A 21,503-nucleotide genomic window follows, 5' to 3' on the forward strand; every position below is an offset into this window, starting at 1 on the left:
GGTGACTATATGTGTAAGGTGGGCTGTGTGGGGGTTGACAAGAAACCACCACACACACACACACACACACATACACACATACACCATGCAGCTCGGGGGTGGAGAAAGAGGCGGTGTAGTTAAGACTGTCGGCAGCCACTTCATGGATCACTCTCACTCCAAGAGACAACCTCACTGGAGAGAGAGAGAGGGAGAGAGAGAGGGAGAGAGAGAGGGGGAGAGAGAGAGAGAGAGAGAGAGAGGAAGGGAAGAGAAAAGCCAGCGGAGGGAGCAGAGACAAAGCATGATGGAGGAAGGGAAGTGTGCTCGGCAGCATGTGGACCATGTGTTCAGGTAAGAACAACTCCAACTCCTAGAAATGTCTTTCTGTCTCTGTACATGTCTGTTTCTCCTTGCCACTCGCTCTGTCTCTCTCTTGTTCTCTCATTCTCTCTCTTTATCTGTTTCTCTGTACCGGTTTCCCGTCTCTCTCTATGTCTAATTCTCTTTCTCTCTTTCTGTCCCTCTCTCGTTCTGTCTGATTATCTCTATCTGTCGGCATCGGTCTCCCAGTCTGTGTCATTAGAAAGGTCAATAATCTGGTCTAACTTCAATATTTATCTGTTTGTTGTATTAGATGATCTATTTATTTGACTTTTGACTGGAAATGTACCTGGTTTGTACTGGGAATATATCTAGTTTGTACTGGGAGTATATCTGGTTTGTATTGGGAGTATATCTGGTTTGTACTGGGAGTATATCTGGTTTGTACTGGGAGTATATCTGGTTTGTACTGGGAGTATATCTGGTTTGTACTGGGAGTATAACTGGTTTGTAATGGGAGTATATCTGGTTTGTACTGGGAGTATAACTGGTTTGTAATGGGAGTATATCTGGTTTGTAATGGGAGTATATCTGGTTTGTAATGGGAGTATAACTGGTTTGTACTGGGAGTATATCTGGTTTGTACTGGGAGTATATCTGGTTTGTACTGGGAGTATATCTGGTTTGTACTGGGAGTATATCTGGTTTGTACTGGGAGTATATCTGGTTTGTACTGGGAGTATAACTGGTTTGTAATGGGAGTATATCTGGTTTGTACTGGGAGTATAACTGGTTTGTAATGGGAGTATATCTGGTTTGTAATGGGAGTATATCTGGTTTGTACTGGGAGTATAACTGGTTTGTACTGGGAGTATATCTGACCTGATGGTTTGTACTGGGAGTATATCTGGTTTGTACTGGGAGTATAACTGGTTTGTACTGGGAGTATAACTGGTTTGTACTGGGAGTATATCTGGTTTGTACTGGGAGTATAACTGGTTTGTAATGGGAGTATAACTGAGCTGATGGTTTGTACTGGTGTTACTGTTATGTAATGTGTGAGACCTATTTGTTCCATAACTCTTTCTGTCTCTGTGGGGCCTATAGAGAACAGAGGAATGACACGCACACGCACACACACACACACACACACACAAACACACACACACACACACACACACACACACACACACACACACACAGACGAGCACACGCACGAGCACGCGCGTACACACACACACACAGACACAGACGAGCACACGCACAAGCACATTCACACACACACATGCACACACATATGCACACACCCCTCCTCTTGTGGAGAACCAGCCGAAACTTCCCACCAGCTATGTGAAGAATGTGATTATCACATATTTGTGTTTATTTTATTGCTGCGGGTTGCTCACAAAGCAAGGAGGAAACTAGATCAGGCAAACGCCCGATGCTGAGTGTGAAATTGTGTGTGTGTGTGTGTGTGTGTGTGTGTGTGTGTGTGTGTGTGTGTGTGTGTGTGTGTGTGTGTGTGTGTGTGTGTGTGTGTGTGTGTGTGTGTGTGTGTGTGTGTGTGTGTGTGTGTGTGTGTGTGTGTGTGTGTGTGTGTGTGTGTGTGTGTGTATTAGTGGTAAGTATGAGAGATTGGGTCTGTGAATTTGTTTGATTTTTTTTTAAACATTTAAACACAAAGACTCAGATTATGAAATACAAATACCTATGTCTTATACACACACACGTTTCACCTTTTCTATACACACAGAGACTAACACACACACACTTATGTAGTCACATGTGCACTCAGCCACTGAGAACCATGCACCCACTCACCCCAACACCCACGCAACCACCCACACACTCACGTGCACAGACGAGCACCCACCCGCCCACACTCCCACACACATGTGCATGCATCCACACACACACACACCCAGCCCAGGCGCCTGTCAAGCCCAGTGCATTCCAGAGCTCTCTAACACACAGTGTCTGAATGGAGGGGGGAATTTGGGGAATTTCAGCTGAAACGTGAGTACAAAAGCCAGGGGGACATTTAAGAGGCTTTAACTCCACCAGATTCATGGGAATCAGGAGAAGAACACACACACTCACACTCACAGACGCAGGCACACACACACATACACACACACACACACACACACACACACACACACACACACACACACACACACACACACACACACACACACACACAAACAAGCATGAATACAAACACTCACACACAGAAGCTGGCACAGATGGACTCACACGCACACACACACGCACACACACACTCACACTCACACACACACACACACACAGACAGGGAGAGAGAGAGAGATAGAAGGGGGGCTACATTCCTGGTGAAAGAACAGGGATTAAAATAATAATACTTCCACCACACAACAGTAATGCAGGGTTTACCAACCGTCTCCTCGGGCCCCCCCTAAACCAGCACACCTGATTCCATTAGTCAAAGGCTTGATGATTAGTTGACTAATGGAATCAGGTGTGCCAGTTTAGGGTCAAAACAAAAATGTGAAACTTCTGGGAGAGCCCGAGGAGAGGGTTAGGAAAGCCTGGTCATCCATTGCACTAGACACTTTATCCTGAATAGTAAAACCCTTTCTAGGACAGATACAAACACGTGTGGACTACTTCAAAATATATATAATAATCTGTAGTTTACATGAGATTCAGCTGCAGAACTAGACAATACCCCCAAATCTCCACTTATCTCCAATGTCTGATTTATGGCATGTCTTGCCTTTATACTTACAATGTATTTTGCCGTTTCATAGCTGTCAGTTAAACTGTGCAAAAAGTGAAATGAAACGTAACTTTAGGCATTCATTCCGACTGGTTAAGGTTATGGTTTGGGATAGGGTTCATCTTAAATGTAGCCATTAATTCCAAGTGGTTAAAGGGAAATATCTAAAATGTTCAACTTCATATTCATCATCTCAAGCATCACTTCAACATCAACACATGTGAAAACGGTGCGTTTCTATGTTCTGTAGTAAAGAATATAGAGGAAGATAAGTGTTTCATCATCAGCGTGCATTGTGTGATTTTAACCAATTACTAGTTGTCTACTAATTGCCTAATTATTACCAATAAAGTGTCTACTAATTGCCTACTAATTGCCTAAGTATTACCTACTTATTGTCTACGTATTGCCTACTAATTGCCTAAGTATTACCTACTTATTGTCTACTTATTGTCTACTAATTGCCTACTAGTCCTCTACTAATTGCCTAAGTATTACCTACTAATTGCCTACTTATTGTCTACTTATTGTCTACTAATTGCCTACTAGTCCTCTACTAATTGCCTAAGTATAACCTACTAATTGCCTACTAATTGCCTACTTATTGCCAACGATTTGTATACTAATTGCCTAAGTATTACCTACTAATTGCCTACTAATTGTCTACTTATTGCCTAAGTTTTACCTACTAATTACCTACTAATTGTCTACTTATTGCCTAAGTTTTACCTACTAATTGTCTACTTGTTGTCTACGAATTGGTTGATGATGTCATTGGAAACAGTTGTCTTCCTCTATCTGTTTTACTACGTTCTCATGTGTTGATGTTGTGGTGGTGCTGAAGATGATGAATATGAAGTTGAACATTTTAGAAATTTCCCTTTAAGGTTAGGGTTAGTGATGGGACTAAATGTTAGGGTTAGGGTTAGGGTTAAAGGTTAGGGTTAGAGTTAGGATTAAGGTTAGGGTTAGGGTTAGGGTTAGGGTTAAAGGTTAGGGTTAGGGTTAAAGGTTAGAGTTAGGGTTAGGGTTAAAGGTTAGGGTTAGGGTTAAAGGTTAGGGTTAGGGTTAAAGGTTAGGGTTAGTGATAGGATTAAAGGTTAGGGTTAGGGTTTGGGTTAAAGGTTAGGGATAGGGTTAGGTTTAGGGTTAAAGGTTAGGGTTAGGGTTAAGGGTTAAAGGTTAGAGTTAGGGTTAGGGTTAAGGTTAGTGATAGGGTTAAGGTTAGGGTTAGGGTTAAAGGCTAGGGTTAGGGTTAAAGGTTAGAGTTAGGGTTAGGGTTAGGGTTAGGGTTATGGTTAGGGTTAAAGTTTAGGGTTAGGGTTAGGGTTAAAGGTTAGGGTTAGGGTTAAAGGTTAGGGTTAGGGTTAAGGGTTAGGGTTAAAGGTTAGGGTTAGGGTTAGGGTTAAGGTTAAAGGTTAGGGTTAGGGTTAGGGTTAAAATAGAAGAAAAACCTCCGATGCCCAGAGCCATAGGTCACAGTTCAAACCCATCCCCAATACCCTAGCTCGTTGTCACAGTTCAAGCCAACCATAAAACCCATCCCCAACACCCTAGCTCGTTGTGACAGTTCAAGCCCATCCTCAAACCCATCCCCAACACCCTAGCTCATTGTCACAGTTGAAGCCCATCCTCAAACCCATCCCCAACGCCCTAGCTCGTTGTCACAGTTCAAGCCCATCCTCAAACCCATCCCCAACACCCTAGCTCGTTGTCACAGTTCAACCCCATCCTCAAACCCATCCCCAACACCCTAGCTCGTTGTCACAGTTCAACCCCATCCTCAAACCCATCCCCAACACCCTAGCTCGTTGTCACAGTTCAAGCCCATCCTCAAACCCATCCCCAACACCCTAGCTCGTTGTCACAGTTCAACCCCATCCTCAAACCCATCCCCAACACCCTAGCTCGATGTGAGCCTAGTAGATGGTAACAGACACCTTAGTCAACGGTTTGAAATAAAATGCCACGCCGTGCCATAATGTCAACATTCTAAATATGGCTGGACAGCACATCATCCGCTGAAGCTGGGATTTACTCCAAACTGTTGGTGATGCATGTTTGCCAGACCATTCTATGACACAGCAAAAAAATATCTAAACAACAGAGTTAATTTCATCAGTAGCACTTTAACCAGACAAACGCAACTATGCCTCTAAAAGACTGGTCAACAGACCTGACCCTGATGTCACAGTCCATTGAAGTCCCCCCACATCTTGCCCAGTAATACTGGCAAATGGCCTGATGTTCGCACCCATTGATTTCTGAAGGGAATGCCTGAGAGAGATAGACTACAGCTATTAGACTACAGCCTATATCAAACTATAAATGTTGTCATAGGACTTCTGCAGTGGTTTCAAATGTCATAGAATGAAAAGAAAAAGAAATTCATACCAAAGAAGTTCAGATGAGTAAACAAGTGTTAATTTATTCAGGGGATTTCACAATATGAACGCAATGTCTCTGATTACACCTCAAATCTGAACTACTGATATAAGTAACACCATTTCCCATATTCACCATTACATGATCACTCTCACCGGGGAAATTGAGAGGGTGACAAAAGAGAAAGGGACAGTGGGGGAAAAAACTAGTTCAAAGGCATTTTGAGGAAATGCAAATAGCTATACACCCCATTACAAGATCAATCCCCCTCCATCATCCTATCAGAGAGAGAGAGAGCAGGAGAGAGAAAGAGAAAGAGCGAGAGAGAGCGAGAGAGAGAGAGAGAGAGAGAGAGAGAGAGAGAGAGAGAGAGAGAGAGAGAGAGAGAGAGAGAGAGAGAGAGAGAGAGAGAGAGAGAGAGAGACCAATATAGGTGAAATCCCATTACAGTTGTTTCTTAATGTCTAATGTGATGGTAAAGCCCCTTGCTATCCTCCGCTGTAAAGACATTACTGCCCAATGGAGAATGAAGAGATTGGGGGAGATGTAGAGCGATCGAGGAGAGATGAGGAGGGATGGAGTAGAGATGTAGAGCGATGGAGGAGAGATGTAGAGCGATGGAGGAGAGATGAGGAGGGATGGAGTAGAGATGTAGAGCGATGGAGGAGAGATGAGGAGGGATGGAGTAGAGATGTAGAGCGATGGAGGAGAGATGTAGAGCGATGGAGGAGAGATGAGGAGGGATGGAGTAGAGATGAGGAGGGATGGAGGAGAGATGAGGAGGGATGGAGGAGAGATGAGGAGGGATGGAGGAGAGATGAGGAGGGATAGAGGAGAGATGTAGAGCGATGGAGGAGAGATGAGGAGGGATGGAGGAGAGATGAGGAGGGATGGAGGAGAGATGAGGAGGGATAGAGGAGAGATGTAGAGCGATGGAGGAGAAATGAGGAGGGATGGAGGAGGCGTGAAGGAGAGAGTAGAGATGTAGAGCGATGGAGGAGAGATGAGGAGGGATGGAGGAGAGATGTAGAGGGATGGAGGAGAGATGAGGAGGGATGGAGGAGAGATGACGAGGGATGGAGACTGGAGAGAGACTTGTGGTAATGTATATTTTTTCAAATCAAAACTCTCTCCTTATTGACATTAGAATTACATATGTGATAGTATTATACATCTACACAGCCCAGTAGATCAATCTAATTCAAGTCTAATTCAAGTCATCAAATGTGGTTACTCGGCTGAGTGCAGAAAAAAAATGTAGGCTTGTCATATTCTGGAAAACATGTAACCTTATAATTTCTGTCTGTAAAATCGTGTTATTCAGAAAAGTGGACTTTCCTGAAATCGTACATGTGTCTGTGGACACGCGCACGCCCTACACGCACACGGGTCGCAGCAGGGACGGCCCCTGGTAAAAGGGGGATTTATTGCTGGCTTGGGTTCGTCGTCAGGGCGAGCGAGGGACGCGCCTATGTACAGGCTGAGGTGAATTGGAAGCTATGCTGAAGCAGGAAACTCAGTGGCATTTCCGACTGATTCGGTATGCACACGGTGAAAAGCCCCGCGGCCAGTCAGCGATAAGGGGAGAGGGGAAATGACTTGCAGGAGTCGCAGATGACTGAGTGATGAGATCATTAAGTGCATTCGCGATGAGAAAGTCAGATGAGAAAGTCAGTTGCTAGAGAAAGTGTTTTTCAGCCTTTGGTGATGTTTTTGTTGTTCTCGCGTTCTGTTTTTGTAGCATGTAACTGCGGAGTGTCGCGCCACGGAAAGGTGTCTGCAACCCCGGGCTCCCTCCTGCACGACTCTTGGCGTTTGCAACAGCAATGGGCGGAGGAAGAAAACTCGAGTCCGGAGACAGACAACCACAAGGTAAGCCACAGCTGTCGACTGTTTATATCATCTTAATACTACGGATATACAGTATTAAACCTATTGTTTTATTTGCTACGTTTTTTCACATTCATAAGATTGGTGTTTAGATAAGTGCCATTATTTTTGTTAGGTCTACAGTTAGGCTATCATATTCTAGAGTTTGCATTGTGTGAAAGACCAGAAGAAGCATTGACACGTCTGTTGAGCATGGCATTGCAACAGTGTGTGGTCTGCCTTGGTTCTATCATTGTAGACTGTGTGTGTATGTGTGTGTGTGTGCGCGCGTGTGATCTCTGTGCATGTTTTCCCTTCTTTAAGTTGCTGGAGGAGGGGTGGTATGCAAGTCGAGCTAGACGTGTGTGTGTGTGTGTGTGTGTGTGTGTGTGTGCTATTCCTCTGTCTTCAGAGTAGAAATTTAAGGGGCAGTGCAGTTAAAATCGTGATTTCTTGCTATTTTTATGATATTTCCACACTTTTAGATCGAAACAACACTGAAACTGTGAAAATTATGAATGTGCATTTTAGTATAAGAGCTGTTTAAAAACACGTTTTTGGCCCAGATCATGACATCACAATCTGATATGATTATAATAGACCAATGACAGTTCATCTTTGATTTGCATATATCCTCCTACACTGTTGTTGGCCCTGCCCTGTCATATTGACATTCCATTCCTCATTGTTGGCAGCGTGCACTTATGACCAAAATATTTCTGTATTTAGGCCTACTTCCACTTTAACCTTTCACTGCAGTGGGCTAAATCATGGTCACAGTTTCTTGGTAGTCTTAAAAACATCTACTTTTAAACAAAAGTATACACCTCACACACATTGTTATGGGCTTAATTTATTTTTAATGAAATTATGAAATTATGAAAAATATTAGAAACATTCCAACCATGATGCCACTAGAGGGCGATTTGATCGTTTGACTCCATTAAAAGACTACAGCAATGAACAAAAGCAAAAGAGATGTGCAGTAGCTGGCTGCTAAGCAGCAATAGTTTCTTAGGCAGTGGATTTGCTAACAGCATCCTTCTTCAAAGTTCTTTCCCAACAAGCAGCAGCAATCAACAGCAACGTTTCAAAAAGTACATCTCTAAATAGTTATTCTTCTAGCTAACTATTACTATTAAAAGCAAAGGACAAGATATTGTTGTGCTGCTGCTAGCTAGCTAGCTAGCTAACGTTAGCTTAGCTAGTTAGCTAGCTACTAGTCTCGACCGCAATTAGGATAGCTAGCTAGCTACTGACCTGACATTTATATTTACATAGGATACCTGTAGCTAGCCTAACTACAAAAACAGTTATATCAGAATCGTAAAAGGGAAACGCTGCCCTAGTGCCTAGGCAGAAGGTGCCTCTCACAATGTAAACAATGTTCCCGCATAGCCAGCTACACTTTTCCTCTATGTTTGTTTATTTATTTGTTTGTTTATTTGGATCCCCATTAGCAAATGGTGGAAGAGTGCTTTCTGTTTTTTTCTTGCAAATGTGTCTCTACCTCTTGAACGGTTGGAGCTATAATTAAAAAATATATATATTTTATTTAACCTTTATTTAACCAGGCAAGTCAGTTAAAGAACACATTCTTATTTACAATGACGGCTCGTCGAGCAGCCAAACCCGGACGACGCTGGGCCAAATGTTTGCCGCCCAATCACGGCCGGTTGTGATACAGCCTGGAATCGATCCAGGGTGTCTGTAGTGACATCTGAAGCACTGAGATGCAGTGTCTTAGACCGCTGTGCCACTCGGGAGCCCCGAAGCATTTATTATTAGCTGTGTGCTAATATTGCCCCATTCCTGTGCTAAGATTCTCAGGAACACTAATCTGTTTTCCTTTACAATGCTCTCAAGCTGTGCAGGACTCATTAGAGCAGAGAGTGGACATGACCGGGCATAATCAGACTGGGGAGGACAGCACCACAAAATTGAAAGCAATTATGTTATTTTCTACACAAAATTATTGCCTGGTGATCTTCTGATCACTTCCCAATACCTTTCTGAATATTTCAGTCACTTCAAATCATACGTCCTTCAGACTGAAATGCTGTCAAAGTACTGTCAGAATGTCAGACAAAGTACTGTCAGACTGTCTGTAACGATGTTCGTCTGAGGAAGAAGGAGTAGACCAAAGCGCAGCGTGGTACGTGTTCATGATGTTTATTATCACCTGAACACTGAAACAAAAACAAAAGTGGAACAAAACGCAACAGTTCTGTCAGGTACTCACACAAAACAGAAAACAACTACCCACAAAACACAGGTGGGAAAAGGCTACCTAAGTATGGTTCTCAAGTATGCCCACCCCAACTCACGCCCTGACCAAACCAAAATAGAGACATAAAAAGGATCTCTAAGGTCAAGGCGTGACACTGTCAGACAAAGTACTGTCAGACAAAGTACTGTCAGACTGTCAGACAAAGTACTGTCAGACAAAGTACTGTCAGACTGTCAGACAAAGTACTGTCAGACTGTCAGACAAAGTACTGTCAGACTGTCAGACAAAGTACTGTCAGACTGTCAGACAAAGTACTGTCAGACAAAGGTTCTATATGCTGTATTACTTTTTTCAGAGAGTGTAATGGTTGGACCATGTCCTATAACCGATTAGTAGGAATTGTCAATGGGTAGGGGCTATGGGTCTATCTGTGATTGACTGTATGACTATTTTAACACACATTTGTAGTGTGTGTAGCGGCAGTGGTCACCAACCATCTTCCTGGAGATCTATTCTCTGGTAGATTTTCACCCCAACCATCACAAATAACACAAATGATTCTGCCAAAGAAGTTGTTGTTGAGAAGCTAGGTGTCGTGGAGAAGCTAGGTGTCGTTGTGAAGCTAGGTGTCGTTGAGAAGCTAGGTGTCGTTGAGAAGCTAGGTGTCGTTGAGAAGCTAGGTGTCTTTGAGAAGCTAGGTGTCGTTGAGAAGCTAGGTGTCGTTGAGAAGCTGGGTGTAGTTGAGAAGTTAGGTGTCGTTGAGAAGCTAGGTGTCGTTGTGAAGCTAGGTGTCATTGAGAAGCTAGGTGTCGTTGAGAAGCTAGGTGTCGTTTGAGTAGCTAGGTGTCGTTGAAAAGCTAGGTGTCGTTGTGAAGCTAGGTGTCGTTGAGAAGCTAGGTGTCGTTGAGAAGCTAGGTGACGTTGAGAAGCTAGGTGTTGTTGTGTGTGCGTGTGTAGTAAGTTTGAAATACTACCTCTTCCACCTTTCACAGATTGTAGTTGTGTATAGTAATGTCACTATTGGAGAAAGCTGGTGATGACAATGTAGATAAAAGCACTAGTTATTTAACTTTCTACCATCGATCACTACTCTGGTACCGCTCTGGACCTCCTACCTGATTATGTTTAGCTAACACCCTCTAACTTTCACCATCATCTGTTTTCATCCCACAGGAACACCTTACAGAGCTTTAGCACATGCAAAACAATAACTTGAGAAGATACTTCCATGCCGTGATTTAGACTTTCATTATAACCTTGTTTTACGATATGTTTATTATGTTATGTAAATAACTGACAATATAATGTATTCCTGCAGGGGGTGGGTGGATGGGGTCTTCCTGGTGCTTACATCTACGTTATTTATTTGTGAATATTATTTTTATGCATTATGTATGCCTATTGTTTTGATGGCAAAACAAAGTAGCCTACACACGTATGGAAGTTTGTCGCTTTTAGGGTCCAACTTCAACTCCAACTGAAAGGTTTAATACCATGTGCCTTTTGTTGTCGTTTTTTTTGAAGGGGTAAGGGGATGGGCTTTAGGTTATTCTATCAGCCAATCAGGGCTGCATATATAACTATATTCAAATTTGTATCCCTATGCCCACACAATCGGACTGAGCCTTTCAGTGACCCAAGGAGGCTCAGGGAAATAAATGATAAAAAATGTATTTTGAGGTATTATATTACAAAAATAAACACATACAGTGATTTATTTGACATAAAGTGATGATTTCGAAAAACATTTAAAAAAGATCGCATGGGGGCTTTAATATTGAAGTCATGCAACAGCCAGGGGATATCTGTGAGACACCTACAACAGTCTCATGTCCCAGACACCAGGTGATTATACTACAGCCAGAGGACCTTAAATTGTAAGATTTTAACATTTACCAAAGACACATTATGAAATACACAATATGAAAAAATAGCCTCCATCTATTTAGAATAGAACAAAATCAAGATGTTTTACACCTAAATGTTTCTTAAAACATATTATTGATGAGTTTCTACATCTAGTCATAGTGAATGGGCCATTTTAAAAGATGTGAAACAGTGTTTTCCTCATATAAGTGGACAGATGATGAGGTAAGGGTTGTGGTTGGGTTGTTCCCTGGAGGAGCTAACTAATTGTTGGAACTAGATGGGGAACTGGAAGGACAGAGACTGCCCACAGTCGCCCACACACAAATGTTACATATTCCAATGAGCAATCTGGTCCGTCTGTATACCAAGAAACTTCACACGATGGTAATTTATTATGCAAGTGATTGTGACCATAAACAAGCCTGTTTTTTGTTAAATAATTCCAGAACATCTCATTATGATATTATGTATTATATAATGTTCTCTATTGCCTGTTTCTTTCAGAAGCTGAAATTGCCAAGGTGGAGTTGATTGACAGGTGGAGATGATTGACAGGTGGAGATGATTGACAAGGTGGAGATGATTGACAAGGTGGAGATGATTGACAAGGTGGAGATGATTGACAAGGTGGAGATGATTGACATTGGTCATCCATTCTTCTACCGGTAAGATATTGGTCTTTCTATCTGTTATACTGAGCTTCTAGATGAAAGACGTTTCCTGTGTGTCCAGGCCCTCCGATGTAGACCCAAACATCTTGATTGCTAAAAACTATACCTGTTATAGATTTTACTACTGTCTTCAAAGAGGGAAGATTCCTGTGGAAGTACTGTACCAGTCTAGCTCTCTCCCTATACATTCTGACTATAGTCAGACACTTTCACTTGGTGACTTTCTGTATATATTTAGTGAATTAGTTGACAATTTCTGCAGTTTTGGGTCGAGGATGTTCAATGTCTAATTCAGTCCAAGGGCTACACTTACATTCAGATGATCCCCTACTCATTCTCTCATTATCTCAATTCTCTGTGTTCTCATTCTCTCATTCTCTCATTCTCTCATTCTCTCATTCTCTCATTATTTCATTCTCTCATTCTGTCATTCTCTGTGTTCTCATTCTCTCATTATTTCATTCTCTCATTCTCTCATTCTGTCATTCTCTGTGTTCTCATTCTCTCATTCTCTCATTATTTCATTCTGTCATTCTCTGTGTTCTCATTCTGTCATTCTCTCAGTTCTCTCATTCTCTCATTCTGTCATTCTCTCAGTTCTCTCATTCTATCATTCTTTCATTCTCTCAGTTCTCTCATTCTCTCATTCTATCATTCTCTCATTCTGTCATTCTCTCATTCTATCATTCTATCATTCTATCATTCTATCATTCTCTCAATCTTTCAATCTGTTCTTCATCTGTTTTAACATAATACATCCTACAGTGTGTCTAATCATCAGATCATAAGTCATGAATATTGAATTATTTTGAGAGGGACTGGATGCTATTTAGCTCTGGCAATAAAAGCTATCTGAGTGATTTAGCTCCTGTGAGTACATGTCTACCAAGAAGGACACCAGAGGACTAATGGTTTGTCTGAATGTGAACTGAATTCAAAAGGCATAGTGATTTGCACAGTTTACACACACACACACACACACACACACACACACACACACACACACACACACACACACACACACACACACACACACACACACACACACACACACACACACACACACACACACACACACACACACTCAGCCCACACACTCCCCCGTGTTTCCCCTGCCTCTGCTCTCCTCAGATGTAAGACACATGACATTAAAGGGGAGCTCTCAGTGTGGGTTCCTCATATGGGTAGAGTGTATGTGTGTGTGTGTCTGTGTGGGAGAGAGAATGAAAGCCAAAGCTCCAGAACCGTAGGCCCATGCTCGCTGTATGTGTGCCCCACCGGAGGCTCTCGTACTGGGATATGCTTACTCCCACGCCGGGGTAGAGGCTGGGGCTGAGTGGGAGAGGGAGTGGGAGGAGATGACAGAGAGAGAAAGGGAGTGGGAGGAGAGGACAGAGAGAGAAAGAGAGGAGAAAGGGAGTGGGTGGGAAGAGTGGGTAGAGGTCGGTGAGTCAGTTGGAACTGCTGCCTCGAACAAGGGAGCTCTCTGCCCTACAACATATAGAAGGGGTTTTAGCTAGCGTACACACACATTATTACACGTTACTACATTATTCCATATGTGTTATTTCAAAGTTTTGATGTTTTCACTATTATTCTATAATTTAGAAAATACTATATAATAAAGAAAAACCCTTGAATGAGTAGGTATTTTAAAACGTTTGACCGGCAGTGTACAATACATGTAAAGTTCATTAGAGGGTTTGTCATCCTGTCTGTCTGCATTCTACATCTCTTCTCAGGCAGATGTTGCAGCTCAGACACTGTTGGCAGAATACTGCTCTGAGTCGTCTGTGTTCTCACACTTTACCATGTCTTCTATGTGACCTCTATGTTCTCACAGGGCTGTGACGTAATTAAGCAATAAGGCACGAAGGGGTGTGGTATACGGCCAATATACCACGTCTAAGGGCTGTTCTAAAGGACGACGCAAAGCGGAGTGCCTGGATACAGCCCTTAGCCGTGGTATATTGGCCGTATACCATAAACCCCCGAGGTGCCATATTGCTATTACTAACTGGTTACCAACGTAATTAGAGCAGTAAAAATACATGTTTTGTCAAACCCGTGGTTTACGGTCTGATATACCACGGCTGTCAGCCAATCAGCATTCAGGGCTCGACCACCCAGTTTAAAATAAATTATATATATATTTACATTTGAAGTCGAAAGTTTACATACGCTTAGGTTGGAGTCATTAAAACTCGTTTTTCAACCACTCCACAAATTTCTTGTTAACAAACTATAGTTTTGGCAAGTCGGTGAGGACATCTACTTTTTACATTAAGTAATTTTTCCAGTGGGTCAAAAGTTTACATACACTAAGTTGACTGTGCCTTTAAACAGCTTGGAAAATTCCAGAAAATGATGTCATGTCTTTAGAAGCTTCTTATAGGTAAATTGATATCATTTGAGTCAATTGGAGGTGTACCTGTGGATGTATTTCAAGGCCTACCTTCAAACTCAGTGCATCTTTGCTTGACATCATGGGAAAATCTAAAGAAATCAGCCAAGACCTCAGAAAAAGAATTGTAGACCTCCACAAGTCTGGTTCATCCTTGGGAGCAATTTCCAAATCCCTGAAGGTACCACGTTCATCTGTACAAACAATAGCACACAAGTATAAACACCATGCGACCACGCAGCCGTCATACCGCTCAGGAAGGAGACGCGTTCTGTCTCCTAGAGATGAACGTACTTTGGTGCGAAAAGTGCAAATCAATCCTAGAACAACAGCAAAGGACCTTGTGAAGATGCTGGAGGAAATAGGTACAAAATTATCTATATCCACAGTAAAACGAGTCCTATAGCGATATTACCTGATAGGCCGCTCAGCAAGGAAGAAGCCACTGCTCCAAAACTACCATTAAAAAAGCCAGAATACGGTTTGCACCTGACAATGGGGACAAAGATCGTACTTTTTGGAGAAATGTCCTCTGGTCTGATGAAACAGAAATAGAACTGTTTGGCCATAATAACCATCGTTATGTTTGGAGGAAGAAGGGGGAGGCTTGCAAGCCGAAGAACACCATCCCAACCGTGAAGCACGGGGGTGGCAGCATCATGTTGTGGGGGTGCTTTGCTGCAGGAGGGACTGGTGCACTTCACAAAATAGATGGCATCATGAGGTAGGACAATTATGTGGATATATTGAAGCAACATCTCAAGACATCAGTCGGGAAGATAAAGCTTGGTCCCAAATGGGTCTTCCAAATGGACAATGACCCCAAGCATACTTCCAAAGTTGTGGCAAAATGGCTAAGGACAACAAAGTCAAGGTATTGGAGTGGCCATCACAAAGCCTTGACCTCAATCCTATAGAAAATTTGTGGGTAGAACTGAAAAAGCGTGTGGAAGCAAGGAGGCCTACAAACCTGAATCAGTTACACCAGCTCTGTCAGGAGGAATGGGCCAAAATTCATCCAACGTATTGTGTGAAGCTTGTGGAAGGCTACCCAAAACGTTTGACCCAAGTCAAAAAATTTAAAGGCAATGCTACCAAATACTAATTAAGTGTATGTAAACTTCTGACCCACTGGGAATGTGATGAAAGAAATAAAAGCTGAAATAAATCATTATCTCTGCTATTATTCTGACATTTCGCATTCTTAAAATAAAGTGGTGATCCTAACTGACCTAAGACAGGGAATTTTTACTAGAATTAAATATCAGGAATTGTGAAAAACTGAGTTTAAATGTATTTGGCTAAGGTGTATGTAAACTTCTGACTTCAACTGTATATACTGTACACACACACCATGGCTTCCATTAGCCGGGAATAGCAGGTGTTTGGCCGATAAAACATTTGGAAAGCTCATAAATAAAATTGCCGCTGCTCAATTGTCCCTGAGAATAACAAAAAATCTCATTGCGAAGTAATGCTTTTTAGTCTATTCGTTTATTTAAATACCAGTTGATGTCTATACATTTGACTGGTCATGCTTATCAATCTATAGGTTACTTTGCATCATTTTGTGGAATTAAATTGGTGCGTGTACAGTATATTCGTTCTGTATTTTATTAATCTCACGTGTACGACATGCAGATACAGAGCCTTTGAGCAGTAAATCTGTCAGAAAGCGTGAGAGCTGCTGCAGAAGCATCTCAAACAGCAAACATAGGCATCTGATGGCAGGTTTCATCAGCACTTTTCAATGAGCTGGAAGTAGTATGCATTTTGAAAACATACAGTATACGAAACCTGAACTTTTTACCACATATTATGAGGCATGTCTTAGCTTGCTTCAAAGTAGCCAAAATCAGTCATATTAGCAACCCATGCTAATTGTTTCATATTAGACCCTATTTCTACATTTCTACTGGATTTTTTTAATTCATGTCACATGAAACCACTCGCACGTATTTTCTCACTAATTGCGTTTTGGAACAAACATTCCCCAGTCTACTCTGCCTTGTGTGCATTGCTGCGCTTATAATGTGAAGAAATAGTAGTTGATCAACATTTTAAGATAAACCTTCTGATCTGTTGCATCAGACTCATTGCTTTGTAAGGTTTTATTTTTTAATGTAGCCTAGGCCTACTGATTTTGGGATCTATCATCTGTCCCGGAGTCTGTTTGGAATAGGATATTTCTTTCTCGAAAAGCTGACCAATAAAATAGGTTAACTTTTCTACTATGGGGGATAGTAGATTGACGTAGACTAGTGATTTTTCTGTTCGTTACTCGTCTTGTTGTCTGAGGAAAAGTAAATGTGGACAGTTATTCTAACATCTTCAAAGTGTGAATCAGAATTTGGTAAGAAGGACGGCAAATCGTTGCATCCTCACCTTGCATGTTCTGTTAATATGAATTACCATAATGTAAATGTGGTTTTAAGTCATTCTGAGCACCGTGGGTGGACGTCCTAATCAGGTTACGCACCCAATGCCTTTGGGTCCGGTGAATTTAAATGCTGCTGGTCAAATGTCCGGTGCCACATTTTCCTAATGGAAACCTAGACAAACACACACACACACACACACACACACACACACACACACACACACACACACACACACACACACACACACACACACACACACACACACACACACACACACACACACACACAGCCATTAGTCATAAAGTTGGAGGCACAGAACAGAGGAACAACAGACAGATGCATTGTCCTGATCTTTCTCCGACGCAGCTTTAGTCATACTGGACATGACTGTGTGAATTGCAATGTTTGTGGCAAATAACAAAACGCATACAGTATAACACAGTGGCAGGTAGCCTAGTGGTTAAGAGCATTGGGACAGTAACAGAAAGGTTGCTGGTTTGAATCCCCGAGCCGACTAGGTAAAAAATGTGTCAATGTTCCCTTGAGCAAGACACTTAACCCTAATTAATCCTGTAAGTCACTCTAGATAAGAATGACTCAAATGTATGCTAATCTGGACTGTGTTCATTAGGGTCTATAATGGAAAAGCAAAATGAGCTTTACCATTATGGTCCCTCCTTGTTTCAGTCCCTTTTCTTCTGTTTGGTGCCTAATGAACACAACCCTACACATGAGACTGTGTAACGTGGCTCTGTTTCCAGAATCATATCGTAATCATTTTGTAGAGGAAAACATTGTGTAATCAGAGACCGAACATGAAGGGTGCCGGGTCCAGAAGTCTGGTCCTCACATCCCTCTATCACATGCAATGGCACGAGCCAGAGGACAATACAAGAAAACCAGGAAGTCAAACCAGGGAGGGAGAGACCACTCTGACACTGTGTGGGGGCGGGGGGGGGTCCTGAATTAGGGACACACACATACATATTCACGGACATACATATTCATGCACACACTTACATACACACATACTCACATAATCAGTTCCTGGATTCCCCTGAGGGAAACAGGAAGTGAGACGTACAGAGACAGCCGTGCACTGCAGGAAGTAGACCCTGTGACATTCCATCCCTGAACAGCTGTGAAAAGAATCCTTTTTTCTCTCTCTCTTTGTCTTTTTCACTATGTATCTATTCAATTTCAATTCAATTTAAGGGCTTTATTGGCTATGGCAACATATGTTTACATTACCAAGGCAAGTGAAATAGATAATAAACAAAAGTGAAACAAAGAATAAAAAATGTATAGTAAACATTACACTTACAAAGTCTCAAAAGAATAAAGACATTTCAAATGTCATATTATGTATACAGTACCAGTCAAAAGTTTGGTCACATCTACTCATTAAAACCTCTTAAGGATCGGGAACTTTTTCTTCAATTTTCGCCTAAAATGACATACCCAAATCTAACTGCCTGTAGGACCAGAACCTGAAGCAAGGATATGCATATTCTTGATACCATTTGAAAGGAAACACTTTGAAGTTTGTGGAAATGTGAAATTAATGTAGGTGAATATGACACATTAAATCTGGTAAAAGATAATACAAACCAAAAAACATTCGTTTTCTACTTATAATGTTTTTATCATCTTTGAAATGCAAGAGAAAGGCCATAATATAATATTGCAGTTTAGGCGCAATTTATATTTTGGTCACTAGATGGCAGCAGTGTGTATGCACTGTTTCAGATTGATCCAGTGAAGCATTGCAATATTGCACAGTATTTTGTATCAAGTCTGCCCAAATGTGCCGAATTGGTCAATTGATACATTTTCAAGTACATAACTATAGAGAACATACAAAAATTATATGGTAATATAACATTTTAGTTTGCACACTCGCAGGAATGTCATATATGATGGATCATTAGCTTATACACTAACTTTCACACATCTAGACAGCTGGACATGGTGGGTGTGGGGTCAAACTGTAGACCCCAATTCCTACATTTGAATATAAAAATTGATTTTATCAAACTAAACTATGCTACATTTTATCTCTGGGACCCTCAGGATGACAAATCAGAGCCAGATTAATGTAAGTACATTATTTACCTTCAGAGGTGAATGTATCAAACCAGTTGCCGCGATTAAAGGTGGTTTGTTGTTTTTGCACTCTCCTCAAACAATAGCATTGTATTTTGTCAATGTAATAGCTACTGTAAATTGGACAGTGCAGTTATTAGATTAACAATAATTTAAGCCTTCTGCCCTTATAAGACATGTCTATGTCCTGGAAAGTTTGCTGTTACTTACAACGTCATTCTAGTCACAATTCTAGTCTAAACCATCCTGGTATAGGGACACCGATCCCGAGGGTTTTCTTTATTTTTACTATTTTCTACGTTGTAGAATAATAGTGAAGACATCAAAACTATGAAATAACACACATGGAATCAATATATTTTAGATTTTAGATTCTTCAAAGTAGTCACCCTTTGCCTTGATGACAACTTGCACACTATTGGCATTCTCTCAACCAGTTTCATGAGGTACCTGGAATGCATTTAAATTAACAGGTGTGGGAGAGGTTGGAGGGAGGGGTGTGTGTGGGGGTTTTTGTGAGAGAGAGAGAGAGAGCGAGACAGAGCAGGAAACCCTGCTCGGTGTGGCAGAGGAGAATGGAATGTTTAAAAAGAACACGCTTCGCCTGCAAACGTCCAGTATGAGGGCGTCTGCTCGTCCCACTGTGTCTGTGTGTGTGGGGGGTGGAGAGGGAGGCTGTGACTCTCATGTTGGCTTGTCCACTCACAGATACATGAGGGGAAGCCTGACCAAAGAAACAAGGAAATGAACTGTGTGTATGTAGAGGTAGACTAGAGACAGAGAGGACACCCATGGTGAGAGAGAGAGAGAGAGAGAGAGAGAGAGAGAAAGAGAGAGAGAGAGAGATGCCATCAGCTGCATTTCCTCTGACACCTTGTTTCTTGGAAGGGGAAAAGGAAGAGAGGAGTTAAGGAGACGGAATGGGACACAGAGGCCGACTAGTAGGCTCCTTTAAAGAGTCTCACACACACCTTCAGGGCACCACTCGACACACACATACTCTGCCACCTTCAATCCACCTCCCACACAGTGTGTACCACCCACACACACTTCCACCCATCTACAGAGCGCCACTGTCTTTAAACCCACCCTCACTACATCATACCCCACCCAGACCAACACAACGGATCAATTCCTCTTGCTTTGTATACAGGAGTACTACTATTAATATAGTGGTACTACTTAATCTATTACTACCACTATGACTACTACCCCAGTAGTCAAAACTGATTGATATAATGACTATATAGTATTACTACGACTTAATCTATTACTACCACTATGACTACTACCCCAGTAGTCAAAACTGATTGATATAATGACTATATAGTATTACTACGACTTAATCTATTACTACCACTATGACTACTACCCCAGTAGTCAAAACTGATTGATATAATGACTATATAGTATTACTACGACTTCATCTGTTACTACCACTATGACTACTACCCTGTCCGATTCAAATAAGGGTTTTGATTTTGGTCTTAAACTGGTTGTTATGATGTCACTTCAACCAACTTGTGCCTGCTGGGACTACTACTACTATTAGTACTACTACACACTACTTGTAGAATGATTCTACTACATAACGTTAGTCATGTGCTGGCCGTCCCTGGTATACTTTGTGTGTCGTGCCTGGCTCAAGGCAAGGTCTCTGTGCTCACTGCAGTGTGTTAATCAGCCCAGGGCTTCCATGGAACTGTCTGTCTGTTTCTCACTGTGCTTTTAAAAGAGCAGGACAGAAAGACCAGACATACTGACACCCTCACTCACTCACACATCCACACACCCGGGAGGCCAGTGGGGTAGAAGGTTAAACAAGCGGTGCTATCTGGAGAGAGAGAGAGAAGGCAGTGTGACTATGACATCATGGCTGCATCTCTCACGCTCCCTCTGTCCGCCTATTCCTCTATCACTCTGCTCCCTCTGTCCCTCTGTCCCCCTATTCCTCTGTCACTCTGCTCCCTCTGTCCCTCTGTCCCCCTATTCCTCTGTCACTCTGCTCCCTCTAATCCCCCTGTCCCCCTATTCCTCTGTCACTCTGCTCCCTCTAATCCCTCTGTCCCCCTATTCCTCTGTCACTCTGCTCCCTCTAATCCCTCTGTCCCCCTATTCCTCTGTCACTCTGCTCCCTCTAATCCCTCTGTCCCCCTATTCCTCTGTCACTCTGCTCCCTCTAATCCCTCTGTCCCCCTATTCCTCTGTCACTCTGCTCCCTCTAATCCCTCTGTCCCCCTATTCCTCTGTCACTCTGCTCCCTCTGTTCCTCTGTCCCTCTGTCACTCTGTCCCCCTATTCCTCTGTCACTCTGCTCCCTCCATCTCTCCATCCCTTTTTCTCTCTGCTCCCTCTGTCCTTCTGCTCCCTCTGTCCTTCTGCTCCCTCTGTCCCTCTGTTCCCTCTGTTCCCTCTGTCCTTCTGTTCCCTCTGCCCTTCCGCTCCCTCTGTACCTCTGTCTTTCTGCTCCCTCTGTCCCCCTATTCCTCTGTCACTCTGCTCCCTCTGTCCCCCTGTCCCCCTATTC

At 42.4% G+C, this 21,503-nt stretch overlaps 1 long non-coding RNA gene across 1 annotated transcript; it reads left to right on the top strand.

Annotated features, from left to right (window-relative positions):
• The first annotated feature begins 169 nt into the window (after positions 1–169).
• Positions 170–21,073, top strand: LOC139546316 (uncharacterized). The gene is made up of 3 exons (XR_011669198.1): positions 170–333; positions 7,188–7,318; positions 11,919–21,073. It is a non-coding gene; the product is annotated as an uncharacterized lncRNA (long non-coding RNA).
• Positions 21,074–21,503: the final 430 nt, after the last annotated feature.

This window comes from Salvelinus alpinus, chromosome 20, assembly GCF_045679555.1.
Source record: "Salvelinus alpinus chromosome 20, SLU_Salpinus.1, whole genome shotgun sequence".
Classification (NCBI taxonomy): Eukaryota; Metazoa; Chordata; class Actinopteri; order Salmoniformes; family Salmonidae; genus Salvelinus; species Salvelinus alpinus.